Source organism: Protopterus annectens, chromosome 7.part0, assembly GCF_019279795.1.
Source record: "Protopterus annectens isolate FY-2018-M chromosome 7.part0, PAN1.0, whole genome shotgun sequence".
NCBI classification, from domain to species: domain Eukaryota; kingdom Metazoa; phylum Chordata; order Ceratodontiformes; family Protopteridae; genus Protopterus; species Protopterus annectens.
In genome coordinates this window covers 1,658,960,165-1,658,973,608 of record NC_056739.1, presented here as the reverse complement: position 1 = coordinate 1,658,973,608, position 13,444 = coordinate 1,658,960,165, and positions in this window count along the sequence as shown.

The window sequence follows — 13,444 nt, the reverse complement described above, 5'->3', positions numbered from 1 at the left end:
GTGGTATGACTACATCCCCTGATATAAATTATTCTAACCAGCCTAATGAACAAATGGAACATATTAATACCCATATACAAGTTATAAATCAGTCGGATACTATATTAAATAGTCAGATAGAATTGATCCCTGATAAGGAATTTTCTGGGAAGTTATTGAACCGCTCTTTGGTTGTAAACCTTTCAAAATATGAACTTACTAAAGCAGAGATGTCCTTACTGTCGCATGGGATTAAATTTGTTCCTGCTGGAACTGATGATCTGGTCAATGCAATTACAGACTTAAATTTTTTTTCAAGGAGTCTAAATTTGAAAAATATCTTTAAGGACAGTGGCAACTCTATGGCTAGTCATCTTAAAAGGAGTAGCACTTTCATTCCTGTCAGTGATCCTGTTAGTAGTGTGTTTAATAACATATGTGAAAAACAAATTTGTGATCTTTATGATAAGAAAAGTTTCAAAAAGTGTATAGTTTGACTGCTGAGGAATCTGAAGCATTGAAATCAGTACAAAGTAATAATCAAATAATTATAAAAGAAGTTGATAAGGGAGGTTCCACTGTATTAATGGATATGGAGGAATATTTGCAATCTATGACTGAACTGCTATCAGATAGACAGACCTTTAAACCGGTTGGTAATAAAGAAATAGATTCTATGATAAGTAAAACAAATATGTGTATCTATGACTTGCAAGTGATGGGTGACATAGATATTGACACCTTTCACTTTCTAAGTGTACCATGCCCAACTATTCCTATACTTTATGGACTCCCCAAAATACATAAATCCATAGTGAACCCCCCAATGAGACCAATAGTATCTGGGAGGGGATGAATGATGGAATCCATATATGTATATTTGCAGGATGTATTAAAGGGTTATTTGAAGCATATACCTAGTTACATCAAGGATACTGGTGATTTTCTAACCTAGCTACATGGCTGGTATGATAACAGTGCCCATTACTGTTTCCTTTTGGTAACACTAGATATAACATCTCTCTTTACCATAATTCCTTATATATATATATATATATATATATATATATATATATATATATATATATATCTATATATCTATATATATGGAATTGACTGTATAAGGGAAATTTTACAGGAGTATGGCTCTCTTTCAGCTAGGTATATTGAGACCATTTGTGAGCTTTTAGAACTGGTTTGGGAAAATAATATCTTCACTTTCAATAAGCAGGTATACCACAAGGTATCTGGAACGGCCACGGGCACTGCTGCAGCTTACACCTATGCAAATTTAACCCTGGGTAAATGAGAGAAGACAAATGTGTATGGTGAAGCAAATTTATATGCATCGAATATTTCATTCCATAAACATTTTGTGGACGATATTTTTCTGGTTTGGCATGGTAGTGCTATGGACTTGTAGGATTTCTTTAACTATCTAAATAATATTGTTGAGTTTCTAAAATTTGAAATTACATTTTCTGAAAGCTCTTTAAATTTTTTAGCTGTAAGGTTACAAATAACAGGATCTGGTCTGGAGACATGTATATTTAAGAAAGATGTGCAAATAAATAAGTACTTGCATAAGAAGGGTATGCATGCAAGAAGAACTTTTAAAAGTGTACTTAAGAGTCAGTATCTACAAGCCAGCAGGCTGAATACTAAACTAGATGTCTGTGAGGTGCAGATGCAAGAAATGACTAAAAATTTCTTAGATAGGGGCTATAATGTAGATGAGATATAACTGGCTAGGAATGATGTTTTACAACTGAGAGACTCAAGGGCGAAACCTTACTTTTCGACTCAGGAGTATGCTGGCCTTGGTGATGTGAGTTCAACCCCTACACAATCTCTAAGGTATCTTATGACTTATAGTAGGGCTAATGAGACAGTAGAATGTGTTATTAGAAATAACTGGGGTATCTTAAAGGCCATACCTGTCCATGAAAATGGCTCCTGGATAAACCTTTGTTTACTTATCATAATTGTAGTAACTTAAGGAAGCTGTTATGCTATAAGGACTTCTCCTTAAATAGTAAATCTGTCCCTGCATTCAATAGAAAGGGAACTTTCCTTTGTCACAATTGTTCGTGTTGCTCAAGTATAAATCAATCAATTGAATTTGTACACCCTATAAATGGCAGGAAGTTTACCGTCCATTGTACTGCAACATGTAATACACCATCTATTATATATCTTGCTACATGTAATAAATGTTTAGGTTTCTATGTTTGAAAGTCAATGAGAAGGCTAAAGGACAGGATAACAGAGCACAGGTCTGTGATACGTAGGGAAGTACTAACCAATTCGTTAGCCATCATATAAGTGAAACTTACGACACACATCAGTTTAACTTTAGAGCTATACATGTGATGTATCCAAATGCCAGACATGGGGGATGTAACTAATAGTACAGATATGAAGGAATATGAATGGATTATTCAATTAGAAGCAGAAAAATACCCAGGTCTTAATAAACAGGTTACATTAAAACCAGTTTTAAAGTCTAAACAACAAAGAGTGAGGAAAAAATAGTTTTATACTAAATATGTGAATTTGGTATATGCATTCTTTGATATATGTAGGTTCATGAATTTTATATGGTTGACTGTTTTTTAAGAAGACTGATTGTTATTTTTAATTGATGTTGCTGATAGGTTTGCTGTGTCATGTGGTGTAACTAGATTATATTTATAAATGCTGTTTTTATGGCCATTGTATGTAAGACACTGAAGAAGGATAGTTTCTATCTGAAAGCTTTGTTGTTTTATTAAAGATTTTTGATGGTGTTGAGTGCTACTTTTTCTTGCTTGCCACCATAGAAGTCCCTTTCATCAGGCCTTAGCCCTATAAGCTCTGTGACATGTGCAATAGTGTAACACTATAGTACAAATGGCTAGTTAGGTAGGAGTTCTAATCTCAGTCCTGGCAAATGTGAAAGTGTGTGTGTTTACAAGTTAAAACATTTGAGTTCATTCAAACCCAGTACACTTCCCCTTTCCCTACTTTAGCAGTCCTGCAGATATCTGTCACCTTAGAAGTCATTTTCATCAGTCCTCAGCCCCATAAGATCTGTGGCATGTGCGATCACTTTGTAACACTATAGTTCAAATAAATAGATAGGAGTTCTAATCTCAGTCCTGGAAAATGTGTGTGTGTGTAAGTGTGTTTATGTGTAGTTTAAAGTATTTTGTGGCATCTCTCACCCAGTACATCACCCATTGCCATACTTTACAAGAGCAGGTGATGTTCCTCACCTTAGAAGTACCTTTGGAAACCTTCACCCTATAAGCTCTGTGGCATGTGCGATAAATGCATAACTCTGTAGTAGTAATAAATAGATAGGTAGGGGTTCTAATCTGTCTGAGCAAGTGTGTGTGCACGCACTTGCGCGCGCATGTGCGCATGTGTGTGTGTGTGTGTGTGTGTGTGTGTGTTGTGTTGGGGGTGGGTTTTGTTGCTTTTTTCTGTTGCCCACTCAGTACATGTCCCAGTGTCCACATTACTAGGCCCACAGTTGTCATCCACTGTAGAGGGAGCTGTAGACACTCTGCAGCCCTATAAGCATTGTGTCATGTGTAATAACTATGTGACAGTATGGAATAGATAACAAGATAGGCTGCCCATCTAATCCTTGGATATCACTCCCCACTCAGAAATCATACACAAACACAGTCAGGTAGGCAGCCACACCTACATCAGTAGATGGCCTGCAAACTGGGTCACAGATAGTACCCATAGTGTGAAATCAGCGGACTCCATGTCAGACTGCTGAACAGTCATGAATGGATTCCCACAGATTGTAGACCTGGGTTCCCTCATATTTGGGATCCACACCTCTGAGGACCATCTCAATACAAAGGTGCCCTGGCCGACAATGTTTGCAGATGACTACAAAGTGGCTGCTATTATTACCCCCCCATGTGAGGTTGACATCCTTCAAAAAGGCATCTCTGAGACCTATGGCTGTTGTCAGAACCCTGGATATAAGCTCAATGCCAGATGATGTGCCGCCATTCCATTTAGGCATGACATGGCTCCCATAAAGTAATACATTGATGGTAGTCCACTGAACACTGATGTGGGTATATTGGAACTGGGAATACAGGTTGACAGTGAGCTCAATGGTGACCCCCACAGTGCCACTGTCTTCCAGAAGTCCTTACATGTGTCACTTCTCCTGACTCAGGGTGTTGAATTTGGGAAGTAAAAGGACAGTGTTCCTTGTACATTCCCTTCAGTAGGCCAATCAATGTGTACTATAGCCCATTTGCTATGTACCCCACTGGACAATAGCAACAACAGGTGAAGCTGCAAATGTACCTCACAAAGAGAATCTTAGGTACTCCACACTTGCCTCATATGGACAGACTCCAACAACTGCAATGAATCTTTGTTTCATATTGGCTACTTAGGTGTGATCTCTGCCTGACCTACACAGCCATATCTGACCCAACTCTTTCAGGAATGCTACATCCAAGGAAACAAATCTGTCCACACAACATGCCCTAGATATCTCAACCCCATCCTCACAATCAACAGGACATGCTGGAGGGACAGGTTCACAACCCAGAGACTGGCCACAATATGAAATAGAAGCCACATGCATGTCAAGCTGAGCTCATCACTGGCCCTATTCAAGAGAAATCAGGAGAAGTGGATGGGGAATAGAATACCTATGCTGGGAATCACTCCAGTGACTATACTAAGTAGACACACTGGGGAGTATCATCAGGTGGCATGATGCCAGTGTATTCCCATGGGCTACCCTTGTAAAGCCTCCATGACCATTTGCCACGTACACGCCTATTCCTCTTTGAACCCATGGATCTCAGTACTGTAAAATGTGTGTGTGTGTGCATTAGTGTGTCTGAAAGTTTTTGTGAGTGTGCAAACATGTGGGTGAAAGTAGTTGGTGGCCTGTCTCACCCAGTACAGCTACCATTGCCATACCTTAAAAGTGCTGTAGATGTCATTCATTATATAGGTACCTTGGGACACTCCACTACCTATAAGCTCTGTGGTGTGTGCGGTAAATGCATAGCACTATAATACCAATAACTACATAGCTAGGGGTTCTAATATGAGTCTTGGCAAATGTGTGTGTGTATTATTGTGTGTAAGTGTGTATATGTGTAGGTTACAGTATTTTGTGGCCTCTCACCCAGTACATCACCCATTGTCATAATTTGCAAGGCCTGTTGATGTCTCTCACCTTGGAAGTACCTTTGGACAAATGTCACCTCATAACATCTGTGGTGGGTGCAATAAATGCTTAACAATGTAGTAATAATAAATAGAGACGTAGGGGTTCTACTCCCAGTCCTGGAAAATGTGTGTGAGAGAAGAGTATCTTGTGTGTTTGTGTGCGAACGACATCCACTGGAAAGGCGTGAATTCATATTTTATGCCATGGCAAACACAGTACATATTCCTAAGTCTACTGTATGAGGTCCACTGCTCACATCAACCATAGTGGTATCTGTAGGCACTTGTCAACCCTATAAGCCCTGCACAACAGTATGGAACAGTATGGTATGAATAACAAGATAGTTTGGTCTGATAATGTTAGTACTGGCAAGTGTGTGTGTGTGTGTGTGTGTGTGTGTGTGTGTGTGTGTGTGTGTGTGTGTGTGTGTGTGTGTGTGTGTGTGTGTGCACATTGGCGTGTATAGTTATGTGTGTAAGAATTGTATGCAACACTATTTTACTCTCACACCCAGTACAGCCACATTGCCATACCCCACAAGGCCACATGATGTTATTCACCTTACAGGTAACTTGTAACAGTCATCACACTAGTAGTCCTCTGCCACCAGCAATAGCTGCATAATACTGTGGTACCACAACTTGATGGGTAGGAGTTCCAAACACAACACTGGTAACTGTGTTCCTGTGTGTGTGTGTGTGTGTGTGTGTGTGTGTGTGTGTGTGTGTGTGTGTGTGTGTGTGTGTGTGTGTGTGTGTGTGTGTGTGTGTGTGTGTGTGTGTGTGTGTGTGTGCGTGTGCTACTGCCATACTCTGCCTTGATTTCTGTCGGTCACCCTGGGTGTGGGTGGCAGTGACCACTATCTGTGATGACGTGACACTTGAGGGATATTTCTTGGAGGACACTATTTGGTGCATGTATTTATCTTGCTGGCATTTGTAGCCTTGGAGTTGGACAGTGGGTGTTGTACACAGTGTATACGTACAGCCTTCTTACAGCTAAGATATACCTTTTCTTACCTTGCAGACCTGTGGAGGAAATTTCTGTTAACACTACCTGACTGTTTCTACACATATTTACATATTCCTGGGTAAAATAATGCATACAGCTTACTACCACTCTCGGGATTCAAACCATGCCTGTTTGTGCAAAAAATAGAACTGCTGTCTCTTGTTTGACTGTTTTCAGCCTAATACTGTCTTAGTTGTATAATCTGACCTTGTAATGCTGACATTCATGCATGGCAGATAGTTCTTATACTGTGTATTCATACTTTGACATAGCACAGTCTGAAAAACATTGGTTAACACAACATTCCTATTCAGGTGTCAGATCTTGGTGCATGGAACATTTCATATAGTTGATCTCCTGTTTTACAACTCTACAATCTGTCAGATGAGCCTTGATTATTTAATGCTTTCAGAGCTATAGTTGCTATGCAGAAACTGTACACATTTTGATTCATACCACCACATAACAAAGTAAACACAACCAGTCTGGGGTTTTGACTTTTATTGACAGGTACTGACACTTTTATTGATATATATACCCTGTACATCATTATTACTACTCTAATGTCTCATTTATTCAGTACAAACCATACCCATTTTTAAATACTGACAGATGACATTCTACTCCTTTCTGTTTATTTGCCCTGAATACTACAAGCTAGATTTTTACTCACCAGCCTTGCGACACAGCCTTAGAAGCCTGCTGGCATGGGCATCCATGTTTGTGGCCCTCTCATCTGCAGCTGTACAGGAGATAGAGAAACATTTACACATACCTATCCATCACATACACAGACTGGACTTTGGAAAACACTTGTTGATACTGATATTTACACACAGCTGGGACATTCCTCTCCCATGCATTTTGGACCCACTGGTCCAAGAGCTCCCTCTTCCTATGCTTCAAGTCAGCAAAGTGATGCCAAACCTGCTCACCAGTCTGAGGGGTACCAGTGGCACTGGTGAGATCACATGCGAGACAGTCCCAGGCCTCTGCTTTGCATTGGGAGCCCTGGTACTGTTCCTGCAGAAGTCTCCCTTCATGGTCTTTTACTAGGAGTCCAACCATGGCCCTGGACTCCTGAATGGCCCAGTGCTGCAAAAGTGCACATCTTCAGCAACACCAGCCACAGTGCCTGCAGTGATGAGCTACAACTGGTTATGGACTATATTCCTGCCTGCAAGGTTTAAATAGGGCTGATTTCTCACACTTTGCCGTGATTAGATGGTTTTGAATATGCTGAGCTAAGCTAAGCATCAGGCAAACCCACTTAGCTAAGATAAGCATTGCTTAGGAATGGTAAGTAATACTTACCAGTGTGCAAATCTGTTTACCTACACTCATTATTGCTAAGCATACAAATGTACGCAATGCTTACTATGGCTAAGCATAGCTGAGCACAATTTAGCATTGTTCAGCTTTCATTTTATGGACTATCAGGAATGTGGGGTTGATTCCTTATTAATGACATCTTATGATATATATGTTTCCCTTCCATAAAATCCCCCTATGTGCTTTCATTAGGTTATATTCTTTTGTGGCTATACCGTATAGGACACTTGTGTTTATATGGGGGTTTCAGAGCTATACTGTATTGATACCTCACATTCAGACCTGCTACACTACCCTGGTTAACAAATATATATTATCAAAGGAAAAAACTTCAAAGACCAAGTCACGTAAGGTTCAAGCAAGGCATCCTTTATTAACTTGCAACAAGGAGACAAAGCATGCTGGCAGAATGGTTTGTCTGACCATTAATAATTAGTATGGCATTTTTATACAGTTCTTTCCACGTCACACAGAAATGTTACTTCTATTGCTGACGTAGTTAGACACAGCTTTCAGTATTGTTCTCCAGAAAATGTTACTAGACTAATTGCTGACTAGTTGAGAATAACTGCTGATTTACAAACCATTTGAGAAAAACAACCTGGCCTTGGGGCTTATTTTAGCCCACCACAAACTTTCAGTTCTTCAATTGTGCATTTCTAATATATATATGTGTTACATTTTGTCTAGATTCAAGGTACATTTCTAGCTTAGGTACAAGTAATGCGTTTATACTTTCAAGCATACATTGTGTTCCCTATCAAAGCTTCTAGCAGCTGTGTACTTTCTCATGGCATAAGCAGAAAATCAATAACTCTTTGTTAAGTCTCATGACACTAGTAGAAATGAATTACTTCTTGTTATCTGCTGACATTAGCAGAAAATAGAATGCTTCTTGTTAAGTTTATAATAGCTGTGCAGATTCATGCAGTGTGAATAGAATAAATGTATTAACCCTTTTAAACCTCGAATGCACTAAGCATGCATATTACTAATACATATTTTTCTAACATTCCCCCCTTTTAATACTTTTATTCTACTTTCAAAATAAGCATAAACAGTTTTTTTTCTCTTCCCCTAACCTCTTCCTACTCAGAATTTGCAGTTAAGAGAGTCATTCAATTTAAACTTATAAAAGCATTTTCAATTTTTTAACAATTCTTCAAGTTCAGCACCTTGGTATAAGGTTTCTGAAACTGACATGTCTATAAAGTCTTTAATCAGTCTTTTCATGCAGGGGATGCAGCAGCACACACATATCACCAACAGGATTATTCCTACACAGATGGCAATCAGGATGTTCATTAAGATACTGCCCCACCCCCCAAACAATCTCTGGAAAAAGTCCGTCAATGGATTTGGTCCTGGCTTGGTCATAGCCGACACCTGCTGAATTACCTCAAGGTGATTGTCTATCTCTTGTTTGTGCTCAGGAATATACGAACAGCACTCCTCCTGGATTAAAGCGCAAGTACCTCCTCTCGCCACTAGGGTGAAGTCAAGAGCCATGCAGTTTTGAAGCACTACAGTTCTCATGGCAGTCAGTTCATCAGTCACCAGTTCTAGAGCGGAAAAGGTTGCATTGCTCATTATTTCGAGAAGTTTAGACAGTTTTCTCAGCTCCCAGACTGATTTTGTTGCTCCATATCCTGGCAGTACACCTGCCCACGAGATGATGGTAGCACCCAAGTCCATATCTGACAGACCATTTTCCCTAGGCTCACAGCATGATGGTTTTTCAGCCCACATTGATTTGCCCTAATGGGTTGACAGGCTTCTTGATTTCTCATCGAACATTCCGAATTTTCCCCTGAAGTAAAACTGCTGTGTGTCATATGGCCGGAACCAGGTACCCCAAATAACAACTGCCGGACCCATTCTCAGGTAACCACTTATATGCTTTCCTACCACATACAAAGTAGCAATCTTCTACTTTGGTAGTAACTTTACTATGTCCTGGCTCTGGATGAAACATTTTTTTGTCAACTATAATCAGTTTTTTATAGAGGTCAGCATTATGTTTTACTTCATCAGTTGTCCTATGCATCAGTTCAAAAATGAATCATAGCTTGTGTTGCAATAGGAACCTGTGTTATCAGTTTTATTGTAGCATCTATAGAGAACAGTCACATTGCAATTGCTCCAACCCACCTGAACTGTATCATTTTTGTAAAAACACACAGTCCCCTTCTGTCGAACAGACAATTGCAATGCTACTTTATCTTGTGATGTGACATCTGATGTATCATAGACTAAGTTTTTCCAGGTCTTGTTGACTCCTAGGGGGACTGAAGTTAACAATAACCCCCCCATATGCTATTGGCAAAGCTGTGCAAATCCAGCAATTCAAAACATTGAAGGTCTCAGCATACACATATTTGATTGCCTGGTAAGTGTTGAAGTTTGGGTGCCACTCTACGTGCAACTCTCCATGCTTATTCAGTTCAGTTTGTGTGGCTGGAAAAAGGAATGGCCACAACAAAAAGATTATTGTCACTAGTACAGTCAACAGGATGATTATGCAATACTTCTGAGGAAACGGTTGTTCTGCATTCCTGTTTTCTCCGACTCTTCCGAGTAGGTGTATTTGGATTTTTCTGGAATCCATCATTTTTGCTTTTGACATTTGATCTTACTCTCTGCCCTAATAGGACCTTCAGTGGGGTTGAGACGGATCAGTCCTGTTGATCTGACCCCCCCCTTGTAGCCAGACTTTGTGATGAAGGCCCCGATGGAGAGGTAAGATTTTTGTCCAGTTCAAAGTTTTTAACTAGTTTGCAGTGTGTCAGGTGGATCCACAAAGCTCGCTCTGCTATCTTGACTGCAGTGGGTGTCGAAAGAAGCACCTGGTATGGACCTTCCCACCTTGGTGCTGACCAATTCTTCTTCTTTACAACTTTTATCCACACCCAGTCCCCGGGTATCACTGCCACCTCTGATGTCTCGGTTTGCTTTCTAATCTGAAACAGAATTTGACTGCAACAGATGTTTAGAATTCATGACTTTCTTCATATATTCAGCTAGTGTAAAATCAGTTTCCTGGTCTGAGGACATGAGAAGTTTCCATTGGGGTGCATAATAAGCCCTTCCAAATAATTTTTCAAAAGGAGTCAATCCTTTTGCAGTCGGAACAGTTCTCATGCACAACAGCGCCAGGGACAAACAATACAACCAATTCTTTCCTGTCTCAGCTATTAACTTTCTCAATTTGTTTTTTAATATACCATTATGCCTTTCAACTAGCCCTGCAGATTGCAGATGGTATACACAATGCATTTTTAAAGAAATACCAAAATGCTTACTTAACTGCTGTATGGTTTGGTTTACAAAATGTGTACCATTGTCACTGTAGATCCTTTCCGGAATGCCGGATCTAGGGATGATTTCTTTGACAAGTACTTTTGCCAATGTGGCTGCATCTGGATTATTGTTAGAAAGGCTTCCAACCATCTGGAAAACATATCTACAATGACAAGACAATACTTCTTATTTTCACATTTGTTCAATTCTATGAAATCCATACAGATAGTGTGAAATGGATATGGTGGTGTAGGAAAACTCCCTTGCTTGGGCTTTAACACCCCTTGTGCATGATGTTTGTTGCAAATTTGACACGTCAAACACAATTTTTTAGAGTAGTTTGTAAATCCGTATGTTGTGAACACCTGATTCACCAGCTGTACCATCCCCCCTGTTGAGACATGGCACTGCCCATGGCTCAACAAAGCTGCATATCTAAACAAATTAGATGGTAGTATCGGTTTCCCTTCTTTAGAGATGTAAAGCCCCTTTTTGAGAATTGCTCCTTGTTTTACCCAATTTTGTTTTTCAGCTTGCATAGTGAGTGTCTGCATAGCTTTTAACATTTCTAAGTCTAAAATCTCAGAGGGTTGTAGTTCCTCATTTAAAAGAAATACTTCAAAAGCTGCTTGTTTTGCAGCTGTATCAGCTCTTGCATTACCTTTTGAAATCCTATCTTGTTGCTTGGTGTGAGCTGTGCATTTACAAATGGCTACTTTCTGAGGTAACTGAATAGATTCTAAAAGATCTAAAATAAACTGTGCATGATTTATAGGTTTGCCAGTAGATGTTATCATTCCACGGTTTTTCCACTGTTGCGCAAAAACATGTACAGTAGAAAAAGCATACTGGCTGTCAGTAAAAATGTTTACACATTTACCCTTTGCTAAGATACATGCCCGTGTCAAGGCAATCAATTCTGCTGCCTGTGAAAATAAGTTGTGGGGTAAAGGTTTTGCTTCTATAATCTCAGTGTCAGAAACTACTGCATATCCTACTAGGTTCTGTCCTGCAGGACCCCTTTTGCATGAACCATCCAGGTAGTATGTCACCTCGGCATCATCCAAGGGGACATCCGTGAGATCTTTTCTAGGTAGTGTCTTTTGCTCAATTACCTGCAGGCAGCGGTGCAGTGTGCCGTCTGCAGGGGTCGGGAGCAGAGTAGAAGGGTTCAAAGTCATGCATCGCTCAATTGTCATGTGAGGTTGGCTCAACAATATAGTCATACAGGAAAGATGCCTAGCAGGGGAAAGATATGCCACCTTTTCTTGTAGTAAAATAATCGTGACTGCATGAGGCAATCAAAAGGTGAGAGGGTGGAATAAGGCTACTGAGGCAGAAGCCTGTACTGCCATTGCAGGTGCAACTACTGCTTGTACACAGTGGGATAAGGACCGTGCCACTGGGTCTAGTTGTGATGAATAGTAAGCAATGGGGCATTGCTTATCCCCATGCTGTTGTGTTAACACTGATGTCATATAACCTTGCTTACAATCTACAGTTTGGAAAAAATGTTTATGGTAGTTTGGTAATCCTAGAACTAATGAGGATGCTATTAACTGTTTCAGTTTGCAGAAAGCAGATTCTGCTTCTGGTGTCCATTGTAATAAATCCTGTGCTGCCATAGGCTTCTTATATATAATGTCAGTTAGCGGTGCAGATTCCAAAGCATAGTTTGGAATCCAGCTCCAGCAAAAATTAGTTGTACCCAGGAAGGACATCATTTCCTTCTTGGTAGTGGGTTTTGGTGCTTGCAAGATTGCTACTTTTCTGTCCTCATCTAATGTTCTACCTTCCTTGGATATTACATATCCCAGGTATTTGACTTGTTTTTTCCAAAGCTGCAGTTTATTTTTATTTACCTTATGTCCTTCAGCGGCTAAAAATTGTAATAGCGCTATGGTATCTTCTCTACAATCTTGCTGGGTGGGGGCTGCCAGCAAGATGTCATCAACATAAAGTAAAATCTGACTGCATCTAGGTGGGGTGAATCCCGCCAAGTTGCTTGCCATTTCTTGTGAGAATATTGTTGGACTTTCACAATATCCCTGTGGTAGTCACGTATATGTATACCTTTTCCCCTGAAATGTGAATGCAAACCAATACTGGCTATCAGGGTGTATCGGTATCGAAAAGAATGCATTGCTGATGTCTACCACAGAAAAATACTTCTGTTGAGGTTTTAAATCATTCAACAGGGTGTGTGGGTCTGGCACCGTAGGTGCCCTTGTATTACTGCATCATTCACAGCTTGTAAATCTTGGACCATAAGCCATTCTCCATTTGCTTTTTTAACTGGAAATAAGGGTGTGTTACATGGTGAATCGGGAGATTCTACTAGTATCCCTCCTTTAAGTAAGGCTGCTATAATAGGCTTTATCCCTGCCTCTGCATCTTTTCTTAAGGGATACTGTCTTTTTTGTGGTCTAAATGCTGACTTTGGCATGATGGTAACTGGTCCCGCTGTACGAATAAGTCCTACATCTGATCTTCCTGTTGACCAGAGAGTCTCTGGTATATTTTGTAAGGCATTCTCTTCCTCCTTTAATAGGAGTGCTAATCAGCTGTCCTTGTTAGACTGCAGGTGCATGGCTGGGTGGGTCTGAGTTATTC